The sequence below is a fragment of the Protomyctophum bolini genome (assembly GCF_963924005.1).
Source record: "Protomyctophum bolini genome assembly, chromosome: 5".
Taxonomy (NCBI): Eukaryota; Metazoa; Chordata; class Actinopteri; order Myctophiformes; family Myctophidae; genus Protomyctophum; species Protomyctophum bolini.
The window spans coordinates 7,369,554-7,392,869 of NC_137866.1; the positions used below are offsets into that span (position 1 = coordinate 7,369,554).

Below are 23,316 nucleotides of genomic sequence, written 5' to 3' on the forward strand. Positions count from 1 at the left end.
AAACGGCGCGCTATAGTATGCCGTACGATATGGGCTATAGCCCATGGTCCAAAATGATGAGAAACGAGGCTAACTTTTTTTTTCAAAATTTCAAAAAACATGGGCTATAACCTTTCGTTTTTGTCATTTCGTCATTTTTTTCAAATCTTCAAAAATGATGAAAAACGGCGCGCTATAGTATGCCGTACGATATGGGCTATAGCCCATGGTCCAAAATGATGAGAAACGAGGCTAACTTTTTTTTTCAAAATTTCAAAAAACATGGGCTATAACCTTTCGTTTTTGTCAATTTGTCATTTTTTTTAAATCTTCAAAAATGATGAAAACGGCGCGCTATAGTATGCCGTACGATATGGGCTATAGCCCATGGTCCAAAATGATGAGAAACGAGGCTAACTTTTTTTTTCAAAATTTCAAAAAACATGGGCTATAACCTTTCGTTTTTGTCATTTTGTCATTTTTTTCAAATCTTCAAAAATGACGAAAAACGGCGCGCTATAGTATGCCGTACGATATGGGCTATAGCCCATGGTCCAAAATGATGAGAAACGAGGCTAACTTTTTTTTTCAAAATTTCAAAAAACATGGGCTATAACCCATCGTTTTTGTCATTTCGTAATTTTTTTCAATTCTTTAAAAATGATGAAAAACGGCGCGCTATAGTATGCCGTACGATATGGGCTATAGCCCATGGTCCAAAATGATGAGAAACGAGGCTAACTTTTTTTTTCAAAATTTCAAAAAACATGGGCTATAACCTTTCGTTTTTGTCATTTCGTCATTTTTTTCAAATCTTCAAAGATGATGAAAAACGGCGCGCTATAGTATGCCGTACGATATGGGCTATAGCCCATGGTCCAAAATGATGAGAAACGAGGCTAACTTTTTTTTTCAGAATTTCAAAAAACATGGGCTATAACCTTTCGTTTTTGTCATTTCGTCATTTTTTTCAAATCTTCAAAAATGATGAAAAACGGCACGCTATAGTATGCCGTACGATATGGGCTATAGCCCATGGTCCAAAATGATGAGAAACGAGGCTAACTTTTTTTTTTCAAAATTTCTAAAAACATGGGCTATAACCTTTCGTTTTTGTCATTTCGTAATTTTTTCAAATCTTTAAAAATGATGAAAAACGGCGCGCTATAGAATGCCGTACGATATGGGCTATAGCCCATGGTCCAAAATGATGAGAAACGAGGCTAACTTTTTTTTTCAAAATTTCAAAAAACATGGGCTATAACCTTTCGTTTTTGTCATTTTGTCATTTTTTTCAAATCTTCAAAAATGATGAAAAACGGCGCGCTATAGTATGCCGTACGATATGGGCTATAGCCCATGGTCCAAAATGATGAGAAACGAGGCTAACTTTTTTTTTCAAAATTTCAAAAAACATGGGCTATAACCTTTCGTTTTTGTCATTTCGTCATTTTTTTCAAATCTTCAAAAATGATGAAAAACGGCGCGCTATAGTATGCCGTACGATATGGGCTATAGCCCATGGTCCAAAATGATGAGAAACGAGGCTAACTTTTTTTTTCAAAATTTAAAAAAACATGGGCTATAACCCATCGTTTTTGTCATTTCGTAATTTTTTTCAAATCTTTAAAAATGATGAAAAACGGCGCGCTATAGTATGCCGTACGATATGGGCTATAGCCCATGGTCCAAAATGATGAGAAACGAGGCTAACTTTTTTTTTCAAAATTTCAAAAAACATGGGCTATAACCTTTCGTTTTTGTCATTTCGTCATTTTTTTCAAATCTTCAAAAATGATGAAAAACGGCGCGCTATAGTATGCCGTACGATATGGGCTATAGCCCATGGTCCAAAATGATGAGAAACGAGGCTAACTTTTTTTTTCAAAATTTCAAAAAACATGGGCTATAACCTTTCGTTTTTGTCATTTCGTCATTTTTTTCAAATCTTCAAAAATGATGAAAAACGGCGCGCTATAGTATGCCGTACGATATGGGCTATAGCCCATGGTCCAAAATGATGAGAAACGAGGCTAACTTTTTTTTTTTAAATTTCAAAAAACATGGGCTATAACCTTTCGTTTTTGTCATTTCGTCATTTTTTTCAAATCTTCAAAAATGATGAAAAACGGCGCGCTATAGTATGCCGTACGATATGGGCTATAGCCCATGGTCCAAAATGATGAGAAACGAGGCTAACTTTTTTTTTCAAAATTTCAAAAAACATGGGCTATAACCTTTCGTTTTTGTCATTTTGTCATTTTTTTCAAATCTTCAAAAATGACGAAAAACGGCGCGCTATAGTATGCCGTACGATATGGGCTATAGCCCATGGTCCAAAATGATGAGAAACGAGGCTAACTTTTTTTTTCAAAATTTCAAAAAACATGGGCTATATAACCCATCGTTTTTGTCATTTCGTAATTTTTTTCAAATCTTTAAAAATGTTGAAAACGGCGCGCTATAGTATGCCGTACGATATGGGCTATAGCCCATGGTCCAAAATGATGAGAAACGAGGCTAACTTTTTTTTTCAAAATTTCAAAAAACATGGGCTATAACCCATCGTTTTTGTCATTTCGTAATTTTTTTCAAATCTTTAAAAATGATGAAAAACGGCGCGCTATAGTATGCCGTACGATATGGGCTATAGCCCATGGTCCAAAATGATGAGAAACGAGGCTAACTTTTTTTTTTCAAAATTTCAAAAAACATGGGCTATAACCTTTCGTTTTTGTCATTTCGTCATTTTTTTCAAATCTTCAAAAATGTTGAAAAACGGCGCGCTATAGTATGCCGTACGATATGGGCTATAGCCCATGGTCCAAAATGATGAGAAACGAGGCTAACTTTTTTTTTCAGAATTTCAAAAAACATGGGCTATAACCTTTCGTTTTTGTCATTTCGTCATTTTTTTCAAATCTTCAAAAATGATGAAAAACGGCGCGCTATAGTATGCCGTACGATATGGGCTATAGCCCATGGTCCAAAATGATGAGAAACGAGGCTAACTTTTTTTTTCAAAATTTCTAAAAACATGGGCTATAACCTTTCGTTTTTGTCATTTCGTAATTTTTTCAAATCTTTAAAAATGATGAAAACGGCGCGCTATAGAATGCCGTACGATATGGGCTATAGCCCATGGTCCAAAATGATGAGAAACGAGGCTAACTTTTTTTTTTAAAAATTCTAAAAACATGGGCTATAACCTTTCGTTTTTGTCATTTCGTCATTTTTTCAAATCTTCAAAAATGATGATAAACGGCGCGCTATAGTATGCCGTACGATATGGGCTATAGCCCATGGTCCAAAATGATGAGAAACGAGGCTAACTTTTTTTTTCAAAATTTCAAAAAACATGGGCTATAACCTTTCGTTTTTGTCATTTCGTCATTTTTTTCAAATCTTCAAAAATGATGAAAAACGGCGCGCTATAGTATGCCGTACGATATGGGCTATAGCCCATGGTCCAAAATGATGAGAAACGAGGCTAACTTTTTTTTTCAAAATTTAAAAAAACATGGGCTATAACCCATCGTTTTTGTCATTTCGTAATTTTTTTCAAATCTTTAAAAATGATGAAAAACGGCGCGCTATAGTATGCCGTACGATATGGGCTATAGCCCATGGTCCAAAATGATGAGAAACGAGGCTAACTTTTTTTTTCAAAATTTCAAAAAACATGGGCTATAACCTTTCGTTTTTGTCATTTCGTCATTTTTTTCAAATCTTCAAAAATGATGAAAAACGGCGCGCTATAGTATGCCGTACGATATGGGCTATAGCCCATGGTCCAAAATGATGAGAAACGAGGCTAACTTTTTTTTTCAAAATTTCAAAAAACATGGGCTATAACCTTTCGTTTTTGTCATTTCGTCATTTTTTTCAAATCTTCAAAAATGATGAAAAACGGCGCGCTATAGTATGCCGTACGATATGGGCTATAGCCCATGGTCCAAAATGATGAGAAACGAGGCTAACTTTTTTTTTTTAAATTTCAAAAAACATGGGCTATAACCTTTCGTTTTTGTCATTTCGTCATTTTTTTCAAATCTTCAAAAATGATGAAAAACGGCGCGCTATAGTATGCCGTACGATATGGGCTATAGCCCATGGTCCAAAATGATGAGAAACGAGGCTAACTTTTTTTTTTTAAATTTCAAAAAACATGGGCTATAACCTTTCGTTTTTGTCATTTTGTCATTTTTTTCAAATCTTCAAAAATGACGAAAAACGGCGCGCTATAGTATGCCGTACGATATGGGCTATAGCCCATGGTCCAAAATGATGAGAAACGAGGCTAACTTTTTTTTTCAAAATTTCAAAAAACATGGGCTATAACCCATCGTTTTTGTCATTTCGTAATTTTTTTCAAATCTTTAAAAATGTTGAAAACGGCGCGCTATAGTATGCCGTACGATATGGGCTATAGCCCATGGTCCAAAATGATGAGAAACGAGGCTAACTTTTTTTTTCAAAATTTCAAAAAACATGGGCTATAACCCATCGTTTTTGTCATTTCGTAATTTTTTTCAAATCTTTAAAAATGATGAAAAACGGCGCGCTATAGTATGCCGTACGATATGGGCTATAGCCCATGGTCCAAAATGATGAGAAACGAGGCTAACTTTTTTTTTCAAAATTTCAAAAAACATGGGCTATAACCTTTCGTTTTTGTCATTTCGTCATTTTTTTCAAATCTTCAAAAATGTTGAAAAACGGCGCGCTATAGTATGCCGTACGATATGGGCTATAGCCCATGGTCCAAAATGATGAGAAACGAGGCTAACTTTTTTTTTCAGAATTTCAAAAAACATGGGCTATAACCTTTCGTTTTTGTCATTTCGTCATTTTTTTCAAATCTTCAAAAATGATGAAAAACGGCGCGCTATAGTATGCCGTACGATATGGGCTATAGCCCATGGTCCAAAATGATGAGAAACGAGGCTAACTTTTTTTTTCAAAATTTCTAAAAACATGGGCTATAACCTTTCGTTTTTGTCATTTCGTAATTTTTTCAAATCTTTAAAAATGATGAAAACGGCGCGCTATAGAATGCCGTACGATATGGGCTATAGCCCATGGTCCAAAATGATGAGAAACGAGGCTAACTTTTTTTTTCAAAATTTCAAAAAACATGGGCTATAACCTTTCGTTTTTGTCATTTTGTCATTTTTTTCAAATCTTCAAAAATGATGAAAAACGGCGCGCTATAGTATGCCGTACGATATGGGCTATAGCCCATGGTCCAAAATGATGAGAAACGAGGCTAACTTTTTTTTTCAAAATTTCAAAAAACATGGGCTATAATCTTTCGTTTTTGTCATTTCGTCATTTTTTTCAAATCTTCAAAAATGATGAAAAACGGCGCGCTATAGTATGCCGTACGATATGGGCTATAGCCCATGGTCCAAAATGATGAGAAACGAGGCTAGCTTTTTTTTCAAAATTTCAAAAAACATGGGCTATAACCGATCGTTTTTGTCATTTCGTAATTTTTTCAAATCTTTAAAAATGATGAAAAACGGCGCGCTATAGTATGCCGTACGATATGGGCTATAGCCCATGGTCCAAAATGATGAGAAACGAGGCTAACTTTTTTTTTTAAAATTTCTAAAAACATGGGCTATAACCTTTCGTTTTTGTCATTTCGTCATTTTTTTCAAATCTTCAAAAATGATGAAAAACGGCGCGCTATAGTATGCCGTACGATATGGGCTATAGCCCATGGTCCAAAATGATGAGAAACGAGGCTAACCTTTTTTTTCAAAATTTCAAAAAACATGGGATATAACCTTTCGTTTTTGTCATTTCGTCATTTTTTCAAATCTTCAAAAATGATGAAAAACGGCGCGCTATAGTATGCCGTACGATATGGGCTATAGCCCATGGTCCAAAATGATGAGAAACGAGGCTAACTTTTTTTTTCAAAATTTCAAAAAACATGGGCTATAACCCATCGTTTTTGTCATTTCGTAATTTTTTTCAAATCTTTAAAAATGATGAAAAACGGCGCGCTATAGTATGCCGTACGATATGGGCTATAGCCCATGGTCCAAAATGATGAGAAACGAGGCTAACTTTTTTTTTCAAAATTTCAAAAAACATGGGCTATAACCTTTCGTTTTTGTCATTTCGTCATTTTTTTCAAATCTTCAAAAATGATGAAAAACGGCGCGCTATAGTATGCCGTACGATATGGGCTATAGCCCATGGTCCAAAATGATGAGAAACGAGGCTAACTTTTTTTTTCAAAATTTCAAAAAACATGGGCTATAACCTTTCGTTTTTGTCATTTTGTCATTTTTTCCAAATCTTCAAAAATGATGAAAAACGGCGCGCTATAGTATGCCGTACGATATGGGCTATAGCCCATGGTCCAAAATGATGAGAAACGAGGCTAACCTTTTTTTTCAAAATTTCAAAAAACATGGGCTATAACCTTTCGTTTTTGTCATTTTGTCATTTTTTTCAAATCTTCAAAAATGATGAAAAACGCCGCGCTATAGTATGCCGTACGATATGGGCTATAGCCCATGGTCCAAAATGATGAGAAACGAGGCTAACTTTTTTTTTCAAAATTTCAAAAAACATGGGCTATAACCTTTCGTTTTTGTCATTTCGTCATTTTTTCAAATCTTCAAAAATGATGAAAAACGGCGCGCTATAGTATGCCGTACGATATGGGCTATAGCCCATGGTCCAAAATGATGAGAAACGAGGCTAACTTTTTTTTTCAAAATTTCTAAAAACATGGGCTATAACCTTTCGTTTTTGTCATTTCGTAATTTTTTAAAATCTTTAAAAATGATGAAAAACGGCGCGCTATAGAATGCCGTACGATATGGGCTATAGCCCATGGTCCAAAATGATGAGAAACGAGGCTAACTTTTTTTTTCAAAATTTCAAAAAACATGGGCTATAACCTTTCGTTTTTGTCATTTTGTCATTTTTTTCAAATCTTCAAAAATGATGAAAAACGGCGCGCTATAGTATGCCGTACGATATGGGCTATAGCCCATGGTCCAAAATGATGAGAAACGAGGCTAACTTTTTTTTTCAAAATTTCAAAAAACATGGGCTATAACCTTTCGTTTTTGTCATTTCGTCATTTTTTTCAAATCTTCAAAAATGATGAAAAACGGCGCGCTATAGTATGCCGTACGATATGGGCTATAGCCCATGGTCCAAAATGATGAGAAACGAGGCTAACTTTTTTTTTCAAAATTTCAAAAAACATGGGCTATAACCCATCGTTTTTGTCATTTCGTAATTTTTTCAAATCTTTAAAAATGATGAAAAACGGCGCGCTATAGTATGCCGTACGATATGGGCTATAGCCCATGGTCCAAAATGATGAGAAACGAGGCTAACTTTTTTTTTTTTAATTTCTAAAAACATGGGCTATAACCTTTCGTTTTTGTCATTTCGTCATTTTTTTCAAATCTTCAAAAATGATGAAAAACGGCGCGCTATAGTATGCCGTACGATATGGGCTATAGCCCATGGTCCAAAATGATGAGAAACGAGGCTAACTTTTTTTTTCAAAATTTCAAAAAACATGGGCTATAACCTTTCGTTTTTGTCATTTCGTCATTTTTTTCAAATCTTCAAAAATGATGAAAAACGGCGCGCTATAGTATGCCGTACGATATGGGCTATAGCCCATGGTCCAAAATGATAAGAAACGAGGCTAACTTTTTTTTTCAAAATTTCAAAAAACATGGGCTATAACCCATCGTTTTTGTCATTTCGTAATTTTTTTCAAATCTTTAAAAATGATGAAAAACGGCGCGCTATAGTATGCCGTACGATATGGGCTATAGCCCATGGTCCAAAATGATGAGAAACGAGGCTAACTTTTTTTTTCAAAATTTCAAAAAACATGGGCTATAACCTTTCGTTTTTGTCATTTCGTCATTTTTTTCAAATCTTCAAAAATGATGAAAAACGGCGCGCTATAGTATGCCGTACGATATGGGCTATAGCCCATGGTCCAAAATGATGAGAAACGAGGCTAACTTTTTTTTTCAAAATTTCAAAAAACATGGGCTATAACCTTTCGTTTTTGTCATTTTGTCATTTTTTTCAAATCTTCAAAAATGATGAAAAACGGCGCGCTATAGTATGCCGTACGATATGGGCTATAGCCCATGGTCCAAAATGATGAGAAACGAGGCTAACTTTTTTTTTCAAAATTTCAAAAAACATGGGCTATAACCTTTCGTTTTTGTCATTTTGTCATTTTTTTCAAATCTTCAAAAATGATGAAAAACGCCGCGCTATAGTATGCCGTACGATATGGGCTATAGCCCATGGTCCAAAATGATGAGAAACGAGGCTAACTTTTTTTTTCAAAATTTCAAAAAACATGGGCTATAACCTTTCGTTTTTGTCATTTCGTCATTTTTTCAAATCTTCAAAAATGATGAAAAACGGCGCGCTATAGTATGCCGTACGATATGGGCTATAGCCCATGGTCCAAAATGATGAGAAACGAGGCTAACTTTTTTTTTCAAAATTTCAAAAAACATGGGCTATAACCTTTCGTTTTTGTCATTTCGTCATTTTTTTCAAATCTTCAAAAATGATGAAAAACGGCGCGCTATAGTATGCCGTACGATATGGGCTATAGCCCATGGTCCAAAATGATGAGAAACGAGGCAAACTTTTTTTTCAAAATTTCATAAAACATGGGCTATAACCGATCGTTTTTGTCATTTCGTAATTTTTTAAAATCTTTAAAAATGATGAAAAACGGCGCGCTATAGTATGCCGTACGATATGGGCTATAGCCCATGGTCCAAAATGATGAGAAACGAGGCTAACTTTTTTTTTTTTAATTTCTAAAAACATGGGCTATAACCTTTCGTTTTTGTCATTTCGTCATTTTTTTCAAATCTTCAAAAATGATGAAAAACGGCGCGCTATAGTATGCCGTACGATATGGGCTATAGCCCATGGTCCAAAATGATGAGAAACGAGGCTAACTTTTTTTTTCAAAATTTCAAAAAACATGGGCTATAATCTTTCGTTTTTGTCATTTCGTCATTTTTTTCAAATCTTCAAAAATGATGAAAAACGGCGCGCTATAGTATGCCGTACGATATGGGCTATAGCCCATGGTCCAAAATGATGAGAAACGAGGCTAACTTTTTTTTTCAAAATTTCAAAAAACATGGGCTATAACCTTTCGTTTTTGTCATTTCGTCATTTTTTTCAAATCTTTAAAAATGATGAAAAACGGCGCGCTATAGAATGCCGTACGATATGGGCTATAGCCCATGGTCCAAAATGATGAGAAACGAGGCTAACTTTTTTTTTCAAAATTTCAAAAAACATGGGCTATAACCTTTCGTTTTTGTCATTTTGTCATTTTTTTCAAATCTTCAAAAATGATGAAAAACGGCGCGCTATAGTATGCCGTAAGATATGGGCTATAGCCCATGGTCCAAAATGATGAGAAACGAGGCTAACTTTTTTTTTCAAAATTTCAAAAAACATGGGCTATAACCTTTCGTTTTTGTCATTTCGTCATTTTTTTCAAATCTTTAAAAATGACGAAAAACGGCGCGCTATAGAATGCCGTACGATATGGGCTATAGCCCATGGTCCAAAATGATGAGAAACGAGGCTAACTTTTTTTTTCAAAATTTCAAAAAACATGGGCTATAACCTTTCGTTTTTGTCATTTCGTCATTTTTTTCAAATCTTCAAAAATGATGAAAAACGGCGCGCTATAGTATGCCGTACGATATGGGCTATAGCCCATGGTCCAAAATGATGAGAAACGAGGCTAACTTTTTTTTTTTTAATTTCAAAAAACATGGGCTATAACCTTTCGTTTTTGTCATTTCGTCATTTTTTTCAAATCTTCAAAAATTATGAAAAACGGCGCGCTATAGTATGCCGTACGATATGGGCTATAGCCCATGGTCCAAAATGATGAGAAACGAGGCTAACTTTTTTTTTCAAAATTTCAAAAAACATGGGCTATAACCTTTCGTTTTTGTCATTTCGTAATTTTTTTCAAATCTTTAAAAATGATGAAAAACGGCGCGCTATAGAATGCCGTACGATATGGGCTATAGCCCATGGTCCAAAATGATGAGAAACGAGGCTAACTTTTTTTTTCAAAATTTCAAAAAACATGGGCTATAACCTTTCGTTTTTGTCATTTTGTCATTTTTTTCAAATCTTCAAAAATGATGAAAAACGGCGCGCTATAGTATGCCGTACGATATGGGCTATAGCCCATGGTCCAAAATGATGAGAAACGAGGCTAACTTTTTTTTTCAAAATTTCAAAAAACATGGGCTATAACCTTTCGTTTTTGTCATTTCGTCATTTTTTTCAAATCTTTAAAAATGATGAAAAACGGCGCGCTATAGAATGCCGTACGATATGGGCTATAGCCCATGGTCCAAAATGATGAGAAACGAGGCTAACTTTTTTTTTCAAAATTTCAAAAAACATGGGCTATAACCTTTCGTTTTTGTCATTTTGTCATTTTTTTCAAATCTTCAAAAATGATGAAAAACGGCGCGCTATAGTATGCCGTAAGATATGGGCTATAGCCCATGGTCCAAAATGATGAGAAACGAGGCTAACTTTTTTTTTCAAAATTTCAAAAAACATGGGCTATAACCTTTCGTTTTTGTCATTTCGTCATTTTTTTCAAATCTTTAAAAATGACGCAAAACGGCGCGCTATAGAATGCCGTACGATATGGGCTATAGCCCATGGTCCAAAATGATGAGAAACGAGGCTAACTTTTTTTTTCAAAATTTCAAAAAACATGGGCTATAACCTTTCGTTTTTGTCATTTCGTCATTTTTTTCAAATCTTCAAAAATGATGAAAAACGGCGCGCTATAGTATGCCGTACGATATGGGCTATAGCCCATGGTCCAAAATGATGAGAAACGAGGCTAACTTTGTTTTTTTTTAATTTCAAAAAACATGGGCTATAACCTTTCGTTTTTGTCATTTCGTCATTTTTTTCAAATCTTCAAAAATTATGAAAAACGGCGCGCTATAGTATGCCGTACGATATGGGCTATAGCCCATGGTCCAAAATGATGAGAAACGAGGCTAACTTTTTTTTTCAAAATTTCAAAAAACATGGGCTATAACCTTTCGTTTTTGTCATTTCGTAATTTTTTTCAAATCTTTAAAAATGATGAAAAACGGCGCGCTATAGAATGCCGTACGATATGGGCTATAGCCCATGGTCCAAAATGATGAGAAACGAGGCTAACTTTTTTTTTCAAAATTTCAAAAAACATGGGCTATAACCTTTCGTTTTTGTCATTTTGTCATTTTTTTCAAATCTTCAAAAATGATGAAAAACGGCGCGCTATAGTATGCCGTACGATATGGGCTATAGCCCATGGTCCAAAATGATGAGAAACGAGGCTAACTTTTTTTTTTTTAATTTCTAAAAACATGGGCTATAACCTTTCGTTTTTGTCATTTCGTCATTTTTTTCAAATCTTCAAAAATGATGAAAAACGGCGCGCTATAGTATGCCGTACGATATGGGCTATAGCCCATGGTCCAAAATGATGAGAAACGAGGCTAACTTTTTTTTTCAAAATTTCAAAAAACATGGGCTATAATCTTTCGTTTTTGTCATTTCGTCATTTTTTTCAAATCTTCAAAAATTATGAAAAACGGCGCGCTATAGTATGCCGTACGATATGGGCTATAGCCCATGGTCCAAAATGATGAGAAACGAGGCTAACTTTTTTTTTCAAAATTTCAAAAAACATGGGCTATAACCTTTCGTTTTTGTCATTTCGTCATTTTTTTCAAATCTTTAAAAATGATGAAAAACGGCGCGCTATAGAATGCCGTACGATATGGGCTATAGCCCATGGTCCAAAATGATGAGAAACGAGGCTAACTTTTTTTTTCAAAATTTCAAAAAACATGGGCTATAACCTTTCGTTTTTGTCATTTTGTCATTTTTTTCAAATCTTCAAAAATGATGAAAAACGGCGCGCTATAGTATGCCGTAAGATATGGGCTATAGCCCATGGTCCAAAATGATGAGAAACGAGGCTAACTTTTTTTTTCAAAATTTCAAAAAACATGGGCTATAACCTTTCGTTTTTGTCATTTCGTCATTTTTTTCAAATCTTTAAAAATGACGAAAAACGGCGCGCTATAGAATGCCGTACGATATGGGCTATAGCCCATGGTCCAAAATGATGAGAAACGAGGCTAACTTTTTTTTTCAAAATTTCAAAAAACATGGGCTATAACCTTTCGTTTTTGTCATTTCGTCATTTTTTTCAAATCTTCAAAAATGATGAAAAACGGCGCGCTATAGTATGCCGTACGATATGGGCTATAGCCCATGGTCCAAAATGATGAGAAACGAGGCTAACTTTTTTTTTTTTAATTTCAAAAAACATGGGCTATAACCTTTCGTTTTTGTCATTTCGTCATTTTTTTCAAATCTTCAAAAATTATGAAAAACGGCGCGCTATAGTATGCCGTACGATATGGGCTATAGCCCATGGTCCAAAATGATGAGAAACGAGGCTAACTTTTTTTTTCAAAATTTCAAAAAACATGGGCTATAACCTTTCGTTTTTGTCATTTCGTAATTTTTTTCAAATCTTTAAAAATGATGAAAAACGGCGCGCTATAGAATGCCGTACGATATGGGCTATAGCCCATGGTCCAAAATGATGAGAAACGAGGCTAACTTTTTTTTTCAAAATTTCAAAAAACATGGGCTATAACCTTTCGTTTTTGTCATTTTGTCATTTTTTTCAAATCTTCAAAAATGATGAAAAACGGCGCGCTATAGTATGCCGTACGATATGGGCTATAGCCCATGGTCCAAAATGATGAGAAACGAGGCTAACTTTTTTTTTCAAAATTTCAAAAAACATGGGCTATAACCTTTCGTTTTTGTCATTTCGTCATTTTTTTCAAATCTTCAAAAATGATGAAAAACGGCGCGCTATAGTATGCCGTACGATATGGGCTATAGCCCATGGTCCAAAATGATGAGAAAAGAGGCTAACTTTTTTTTTCAAAATTTCAAAAAACATGGGCTATAACCTTTCGTTTTTGTCATTTCGTCATTTTTTTTAAATCTTCAAAAATGATGAAAAACGGCGCGCTATAGTATGCCGTACGATATGGGCTATAGCCCATGGTCCAAAATGATGAGAAACGAGGCTAACTTTTTTTTTCAAAATTTCAAAAAACATGGGCTATAACCTTTCGTTTTTGTCATTTCGTCATTTTTTTCAAATCTTCAAAAATGATGAAAAACGGCGCGCTATAGTATGCCGTACGATATGGGCTATAGCCCATGGTCCAAAATGATGAGAAACGAGGCTAACTTTTTTTTTCAAAATTTCAAAAAACATGGGCTATAACCTTTCGTTTTTGTCATTTCGTAATTTTTTTCAAATCTTTAAAAATGATGAAAAACGGCGCGCTATAGAATGCCGTACGATATGGGCTATAGCCCATGGTCCAAAATGATGAGAAACGAGGCTAACTTATTTTTTCAAAATTTCAAAAAACATGGCCTATAACCTTTCGTTTTTGTCATTTCGTCATTTTTTTCAAATCTTCAAAAATGATGAAAAACGGCGCGCTATAGTATGCCGTACGATATGGGCTATAGCCCATGGTCCAAAATGATGAGAAACGAGGCTAACTTTTTTTTTCAAAATTTCAAAAAACATGGGCTATAACCTTTCGTTTTTGTCATTTCGTAATTTTTTTCAAATCTTCAAAAATGATGAAAAACGGCGCGCTATAGTATGCCGTACGATATGGGCTATAGCCCATGGTCCAAAATGATGAGAAACGAGGCTAACTTTTTTTTTCAAAATTTCAAAAAACATGGGCTATAACCTTTCGTTTTTGTCATTTTGTCATTTTTTTCAAATCTTCAAAAATGATGAATAACGGCGTGCTATAGTATGCCGTACGATATGGGCTATAGCCCATGGTCCAAAATGATGAAAAACGAGGATAAAAGAAAATCAAAAATTAAAAAAACATGGGCTATAACCCATCGTTTTTTTTTCATTTTTTTCAAATCCTCAAAAATGATGAAAAACGGCGTGCTATAGTATGCCGTACGAAATATCAGCTCAGTTGAGCACATTCAACAAATGTATTTTAGCAAATGTATCAAATTATTTCAATAGTACATCAATAAAATAAGTTCACAGTATACAGATCTTCAAAAAACCTTTAAGTGACATCTTTGACAAACTAATAATGTAGAGCACTGGTATTTTAGACCATTTTAAAGACAAATGAATGTATGGGAGCAATAGGATATCAGGAACAACTGGCCTGTCTTGGCTTTCCACATTTAAACTATGTATATAGATCTAACACCAGCCAGTCATATATCCCAACCAGGAGACTTAACATTTGTCTTCAAGAATTTGAAAAGACCAGTACGATCAGATGCTGCTGACTGCTGGCTTTTACCAGTGTTGTTCTCAAAATGTTGTGCAACGCCATGGTAATTAATCACAATTGGGGAAAAAACTGGGAATATCATGGGAGACGGCATCTTGTGACAACTCCCCTGAAGAGATTTGAGGGAAAACTGTATAAATAGGCAAATCGACTGAAATGACATAACTTCAAACTAAAACAATCAGTCTCAAATGCTCAAATAACCTATTTTATGGCACTAAATAACAATATGAAAACCTTAGGAAATGCTGCTCGGCTTGGGAGCCTTTTCAGGGCAGCACTCCCCTCTATAGGCCAAGCGTGAACACTGCAGCATTAGTCTACTTTCCATTCACAGCCAAGAAAGGACTAGCATTAGTTTACCATAAAACTTACATTGATTCAACCCTTATTGTAAGTTAATAAATCAAAGAAACTTTAAAAAATACTAACAGTTACAATACCACAGGGCGCTGCAACGTAACTACGGGCCGCGAAATTCTAGTGTATATATTGTTTGCTTGTATAGTACTAGGAGGTGAGTTTTTGTAGGTGCATACACAACATGGCACAAACAGATATACACAGCTTACCTGACCCATAAACTCCAGGATTTAGATTTTTGACACTTCCAATTCTGCACGTTGACCCCAGTGAAACTCATGCTCAATTGGCTCTGTGTGAGGAATTATGACATATTCCAGGTACCTTGATGTGCACAAAAACATACAAATGCTACATTGAAAATGAACACTTAGGGACTGATCGTTATTTATCAAAGGTTGGTATGGTGCAAAAAAGGGGGGGGTCATTAAACTATTTTTTGAGCCTGAGGGGGGATATGTTTATTTTTATTTTGGCTTGGGGGAGGTTGTACAACTTTATTTTGCTGAATTTTGTATTTAAAAAATGTTTTGATTATTTTGTTTTTCATAGTGTTTCACTCATATATATCTATATAAAGTTTACCCTGTGTGGCGAGTGTACTTGGTATCTTCCATGTGTGCGCAACTGCGCATGCAAATAGAACAGATCTACAAGCTAACAACGTGTTGCTTGGTGACACGTTGTTAGCTTGTAGATCTGATCCTGTTCTACCAGCAAAGGTCCCTCCCCCGGCCGCTGATGTAGTTTACGTCTGACGTGTACCCACTTCAAAACAGCGCGGGACAGATTGATTCTGCGTTCATAACATTTCCAGTAGAAAAAGCGAAAAATGTTTCAAGCTATGAACCGCGATGTTTGAATTGTGGGCCAGCAGCAGCAGGCCGCTGTAAAGAGCGAGTGTTGTCGCTTGTCGGTCAGAGAGGAGGAAGGCGAGGAGCAGGCTGACAGCACAGCTGCTATGGTTGCGGTGGTGGTGTGAGGTGTCTCGGTGAAACCCAGCGCCGCATCAGCGCAGCATGATAATAACAACAATTATAATAATGTTGGGGCTGAGGTCGTGGATGATGTTACGATATAAACTTCTCACAAGTTACTGTTTGTGACTGAAATTGATTGTGAACGAACATAGAAAGTAGCAAAACATCACAGGAACACCTTGAGGCCTTTATGTTGATGGGCATGGAACATTTTGATGGAAGAGACTCTACCGTCTTTGGACAACGCATCGTCAACATGGTGGCATGCAGGCGAGACAGATTCTCATTCAGAATACGGTAGGGCTGGTCTAAAAGCATGCAGCTATCATATCATGTGCATCTTTGCGCACTCGCATTGCAATGGTGGATTGTTGGTGTGTGCGTCACAGTAGCCAGGGCTGCCATGTCTCACCCTTGTGACAGTCACATTTAACCCTTTACCACGCACCACGCCAGTGACGCCACACATGCCATTTGATTTCACACGCATTATAAATAAATAAAATCTCCGCGGCTCCGCCGCGTAATAACGCGCGCTCATGTGTGCGTCCTCACAAACGGAAAAATAGCCGATCTGCATGCAGCGCTGATATATGCAGTAGGAGGGTAAACAGTGGACCAAATCCTCAGCAGGGTCCCTGACTGTGTGACGCATGGAAATGAGCCACAAGTTTAGTAGCCTACTTGTGTTTTGTCCGCGGTGCCATGTACTTTTGTCTGCGTATGTGGTTGTAATAGATTAAAGAAAGAGTTATACTATTTGGTGGTGCCTGGCTGGCTAAATGAGCCGAGCAGGCAGTTGAACGTTGGTGTTGCGCAAATTGTGCTTTTCTCTGTGGAGTATGACGCTGTAGTATAACTAGTATTATGGTATGCGACTGCGTGACATATTTATTTAGCATTCATTCATTTTCATCATCCTGGGCTTGGGCACAGAGGCGAGGGGTGCCCAGTTGCCCACTGCCTTGGCAGCTTGGCTAGAATGACTTTACGCACGAGGCTCACCTTAAAAATAGCCAATCTAAGCTCATACATTTGCGGCGCGTCATCAGCGTGTTGTTGTGAGCTTGTAGGTCTGCGTATGCTATTTTCGAAGCTGCCAGATTCATATTTAAATCTTTAGTTGGAAGAATGCAATGGCATATCATCAGTGTTGAGTGTTGACCATAATGTAATGACGGATATGGAACCAAATGAACCCCAGACGGCCGCCGCCTAATAAACGATCAGCGTTTACTTTATGCTGCTATACTGTTGGTGTGAATATAAAATAAATATGGTCTATGGTGTTGGGGGGGGGGGGGGGGGGGAGGTCATATATATTCTTCCAGTCCCTGAGGGGGGGTCCCGAAAAAATATTTGGAGGCTGGGGGGGGGATGAGGTAAAATAAAAAAATGAAATCACATCTGCACCACCCCCCCCTGGTGGATAAATAACGATCAGTCCCTTAACACTATTTTCTGATTTTACTTAAATAAAACATAACCTATAGAATAGGTAATATAACCTAAAATAGCCGATATACAAGCTTGTAACTCGAAGCGACATGGTGCATGCTTGTAGATCTGCTATTTTCACTAGTTTGGGTCCCAGGCAAACGTCATCTCTTTTGGGTCTCAACCTGAAAAGTTTTAGAACCACTGCTCTAGAAACACATAATTGAAAACTTTTATATCTATATGTGACCACATTTGACTGAGAGACTGCTATTGGATTTTTTTGAATTTTTGTTTTTTCATGTCATATGAAAGCAGGGAATCATAGGTACAAATTGACATATTGGTTGTTCAGTTTGACCCACCAGTTTAGGAGATATGGCTTATAGAGTAATGTCTTGCAGAAAACAGCGAGTTGAGAAAACAGGCTTGAAAGGTTCACTTCTGTGGTCTCTAACATTACACCTAGCTACATGCTTAAGCATTTATTTCATATTTAGAGTCTGCCTGTGCTATTAACTCACTTTTGGGGGGGGGGGGATGTTTTTCTCCTGGAATGTGCGCGATGGCAGTCTCTCAGTCAAATCTGGTCACATATCTATGTGCTATAGAAGCTTTTTTTGAACAGGTAAAAATAGATAGAGAGAGCAATTCTCAGTTTCTCACCTTTGACGTACAAATTCATCTGTGACCACCTTCTTTACATCGCCAAACTCTTCATGCCTCTCTCTGTAGAGCATCACAACAAAAGCATTAATTACGATGTACCTTCCATAAAAGGACCAAAGCACTGGGTTACGTGGGCATCATACTTGACTATGAGGCTGACAGCTGATGCTTTACATCAGAAAATGGTTAGCATTACAGAGTATGATGTTTAACATGTCACTAAAACACTGAATGTGAGATAAAGTAAATGGAAAGTAACAAATTTAAAATACAAAATGCATTATTCTCAGGGGCAGTACCAAAAGATTGCCAAGATTTATGCTTATGATATGAGAACAAGGAAAGACAACACAGAGACAGAATCCGTCTTACCCCTGGTCGACACGTAATTTCTTCAGTGCGTTCCAGATGAGAGCTGAAACGCAAATCATGACCAGAGAGATGTTATTTTGACCATTATGTGCCTCTGTGTAACATAATATGTCAATTAATTGGACAAATGAACCGATACTTCAGTGACCATCATCCAGAAAGCTAGTACTTACATTCTTTGACCGCTCCTCCTTTCATGAAAATGGTGCTTAAGATCACAAAGAGCAGACACGTTTTTGGCGTTTGTAGGCCCCAACAACAGCCTTAAACAACATTTTGAACAATTAAATCCAGCTATCAAAATGTATTAAAACAATGGCCATTGAAAACAATTGATGTGGATAATCTATGGTGAAATATCTGGGTTGAAATACAAAACAAGACACTCACGCGTCTCCCTCAGCCGTCTCCAGCTTATTAATCAGGATGTAGATGTGATTTTTGGTATCGATTTCAACCAGTTTAAGACCAAAGACCTGCAAGGAAGAGGATCGACAGGGTGAGGTGGAAGTTCAAAACTGCAACTCATTGTCAGTCCTTGAGCAGAATGAGGGGCCTATCAGTCGCTCAACATCACATGATGTTGAGGGAGTTATTCTGTCCTTTCTTTCTTTCTTTTTAGACGGAATCTGACAGGCTAAAGGGCCGTGCAAACGTGAAGCGAGGAACGCAGGCGTTGTTGCCTGGATCAACACAGGCAAGTTGAAGAGGGGCGCAACAACGCAAGTGGGTAAAAAAAATCTAAACGAGCACGCGAGCAAAACAAATGCACGGGACCGCGCTCGCGTAAATACGCTTGCGTTCTTCGGGCAAAAACACAGGTCTCATTGAAAAATGAACTATAGTCACGTTTTATCGCTCCCCGTTTGCAAGGCCCTTAAAGGACCTATAACATAAAATTTAACTTTTTCAATTTCTTTTGTGTTTTTGGGGATCCCATATGTGTTTTATATCCCCACAAATAATGGTTGATGGTTTGATATTAAGATTGTGAGTTGTGCGTTTCTGGCTTATTGTCATCACAACCTTTACACTGAAACCCAACAAACCTTTGTCAGGGCAGCCCATGTGAACCTGTAGCTCAGTACACACCTGCTCAAAGATCTGTGACGCTCTCTTCAAGATCTCAGGGTAGACGTTTCTGTACTCTTTCACCACCACATGTTTCACAAGGTCTAGAGCAGAGGTGGGCAACTTTGACGATAGAGAGGGCCACAATATTTCCACACTCACTCCAGTGGGGCCATATTGCATATTAATGTCGTAGCAAAAATAGCCGATCTACAAGCTCAAAATGCGTCGCCATGCGACGCGTTTTGAGCTTGAAGATCAGCTATTTTTTGCTATATTTGAATTGAAATCCTGATTTTTTTTTGCCATTTTTTTTTTTGGAATCTCGAAGTAAAAGTTTTATTGAATTTCAAATGGATTTAGTTATAGTTATCTTATAACTTTATGCTTTAACGCTCGGTCTCTATCATTTCATTACTCTATGATAAACACACACAGAGTCACACTGAAAACTGGAGCCTTTTCCCTGAGTGACAGACACAGATAGACTACTGTATGTCTGGCTGACGCAACACACCGGCTTCACGGATTCGCCAGAGGCGTCACATGACGTTTGTACCACTGTAGAGATATAAGAGATAGCGTGTGGTTGACAAAACTGCATTCAGTGCATTCTGGGACAGAGACGGAGAGACAGAACTGCATTGTGGGACAGAGAAGCAAGAACAACCGGATGTTAGAATGATCCGCTGGACCGTCCATCTGAAAGGAGTATCAGAGAGATGTCGCCATGCAGCTGTGGTGCTGCAGGACAAGCTGTACTGCTTTGGAGGAGACAGTGATCACATCGATGTTCACGTCTTCAACACAGTGTCTTTACGCTGGAGGAAGCTGACCCCAGGGACGCCGCCAGGAAGAGGAGGACGCCACCTAGAGGTTCCATCCATGCTCCACGGCCACACAGCTGTCTTGGTTGAAGATACAGTCTACTTCTGGGGAGGCTATCCTTACTGCAATGTGCTTTATGCATTTGGTGTTGACGCCTACAGATGGTTCCAACCCAGGGTTTCTGGGACTGTTCCAGAGGAGAGGTGGCACCACTCAGCCTGTGTGTTGGAGAAGGTCATGTTTATACATGGAGGATCCACCAAGCTGACTGGATGGACTTCTGACATGTACAAGTTGGACACCAGCACAATGGTCTGGACTTTAATTAACACCAGAGGAACTCAACCTACTGCTACATACTTTCACTCTGCCACCATCATCGGGACAAAGATGTTTGTATTCGGGTGGAATCAGTACCCCCTCAGAGTGTTTGACACAGAGACCAACCTCTGGCTGAGCACACCATCTCCACAGCCTCATCCAGAAGGATGGTGCTATCATTCAGCATTTACCTACAATGGAGAGCTGTACATATTTGGTGGCCAGAACAACAATGATGTGTGGAAATTCAGTCCAGAGACCTTCTCCTGGAAGAAGGTTGAGCCCATGGGAAAGGACCGGGTCCGATGTTTGAGATATGCTGCATGCATGGTGGGAGATCGTATCTTCTTCTTTGGACACACCACCCCTGATGACCTGTATGTCTTAGACTTCAGTCCTAGCCTCAAGACATTATGTAAGCTGGCAGTTATTCAGTGCGGTCTGGATCAGTCTGAGCTCACACACGACATCAGGTGGGAACTGGCAGCCATGACAACCAACAATAACAACCCGACCACGACATGATAAAAGCGTGCCTACGATAAAGAAGGAAATATAAATAATACAAATCACACCCGTGTGAAGTGAGGGGCGCTAATATATATCTATCTAACTCAGTCATGTTGATTAGGTGATGTAAAACAAACGGTGCCAACACAAACATTAAACGCCATTAACAATAAAGAGACAATATTATGACGTAAACGACAAATTATGGCGTAAATGTTCCCTTCATTGTCAAAGTGTTTACTAAACAAACTTTGAACTAAACACAAACATTAAACCTGTGTATAGGAAGGGCCCCTCAAAAATCAGCCAAATTCATAAAAGGGTATAAAAAATGTACACTTGTGTGAAGTGAGCGGTGCCTTTGACTTGTTTGTCTGGGGCACCCGTCACAACTGCCCCTCCCTACCCTACCCTACCCTACCTAAACCACCCACACCCTCAGATCTGAAAATATATTCCTACTGGAGGTTCCAAATACCAACTATGTACACCATGGGAGTAGTATATTAGGTGTGGTGCTCGCCACCCTTTTTGACCACTAGTGGCGCTAGTGAGTAAGTAATGCATACATTATGCAAATGAGTAATTTAATTATTTACATTCCATAAATCATAAATCATATTGTATATATCATCAAATATTATATTTATAATTAACATAATCATAAATTCCATACATTCCCTAAATTCCTTAGATACAGGATATTGTGTTGGTGACCGTCTCTGTGACGTCAATGTCCATATTTGTTTGGTTATATTGGTTTGGATTGAGGGGGGCATAACTTGTTTTGTTTTAACATTTGATTGCCAATCTAATCACAGCAGTTAGGCCTATGTAGACATTCTATTCTGTTCTCTCTCTATGTCTCTCTATGTCTGGATGGCCACTTGAGAGTCAGCTAAAAAGCAAGGACTTTGCCCCTGGACTGGGCCTCTTCTAATTCTGGAGTGTACATTTTGTTTTAGAAATCCTGAAAGACTGTCAAAGTGTCAAAAACAGTCAAGTGTGTTGTTGACCATTATAATGTTGTTTCACAGAGAAGAACTTTAAAGGGATCGTTCAGATATTTTTAAACTTTAACTGTATGAAATACTTGCCATTAATATAGTGGTTGCAAGTTGCAACTGTATTCATTGATTGCCCGATTGAGTCCCGTGGTGGGAGTTCTGCTCTGTTTTCGTGAAATATTAAGTTCCGGTCATTTTGTGGGGGGGCACTGGGGCCACGCATTAAAAGTAAATTAATCCACAACATAATTTCTATTGTTCTAAAATATTAGTGCAAAATTGTTTACCCCTCTATCACACGGAACTATGTTTTTTGTGTCCGTATCACTACGCCCAAAAGATAGTTCCATGTGATAGAGGGGTCAAAGTCAAACTAATATTTTAAAAAGGTCAACAATAAAAATTGTTAGTTTTGTGGATTAATTTACTTTTACTGCATGGCTCCAGTGCCCCCCCACAAAATGACCGGAACTACTTAATATTGACAAAAACCAGAGCAGAACTCCCACCACGGGACTCAATCGGGCAATCAATTAATACAGTTGCAACCACTATATTAATGGCAAGTATTGCATACAGCTTAAATTTAAAAAAAAAACAGAATTTCAAGGACCCCCAGTTTGACATGCATATTAGTCTACAGTCCTATTTAATGACATTTCTATCTCTCTGAAACTGAAATAAATTAGCCTACTGTTCGATTGTGTTTGCTTTCATTTCTTTCAGAATTTATTTTCAGAATTCTATTGGATTATAGTCTAGGAATCCTATAGGAATCCAGCAGAGGAATCCAGTAGGATTCCAGTACAAGAATCAAATGGGATCCTATTGGATTTCTTATTGGATAATAATCCTATAGAAGTAAATCCTATGAGAAAAAAAATCCTATAAGATTTTGGAACAAATCCTTTTGGATAATTTCTTATAGGATAATAATCCCATAGAAAAAGTCCTATTGGAAATCCAATTAAAAAATCCTATAAGAATTTGGAACAAATCCTATTGGATAATTTCTTATAGGATAATAATCCCATAGAAAAAGTCCTATTGGAAATCCAATTAAAAAATCCTATAAGAATTTGGAACAAATCCTATTGGATAATTTCTTATAGGATAATAATCCCATAGAAAAAGTCCTATTGGAAATCCAATTAAAAAATCCTATAAGAATTTGGAACAAATCCTATTGGATAATTTCTTATAGGATAATAATCCCATAGAAAAAGTCCTATTGGATTTTTTTATAGGATTATAATCCTATAAGAAAATATCCAATAGGATTTGTTCCACATTCTTATAGGATTTTTT

At 37.1% G+C, this 23,316-nt stretch overlaps 1 pseudogene across 1 annotated transcript in view; it reads right to left on the reverse strand.

Annotated features, from left to right (window-relative positions):
* The window catches only part of LOC308316228 (non-structural maintenance of chromosomes element 3 homolog), a 71,757-nt pseudogene extending 52,232 nt beyond the window's left edge, over positions 1-19,525 (reverse strand). The window contains exons 1-6 of the transcript in view: positions 19,304-19,525; positions 18,662-18,747; positions 18,445-18,479; positions 18,272-18,314; positions 17,897-17,959; positions 15,023-15,137 (exon numbers count right to left, since the gene is read on the reverse strand). The product of the transcript in view is annotated as a non-structural maintenance of chromosomes element 3 homolog (transcript). The remainder of the gene's footprint in view (positions 1-15,022; positions 15,138-17,896; positions 17,960-18,271; positions 18,315-18,444; positions 18,480-18,661; positions 18,748-19,303) is intronic.
* Between the last annotated feature and the right edge of the window lie 3,791 nt (positions 19,526-23,316).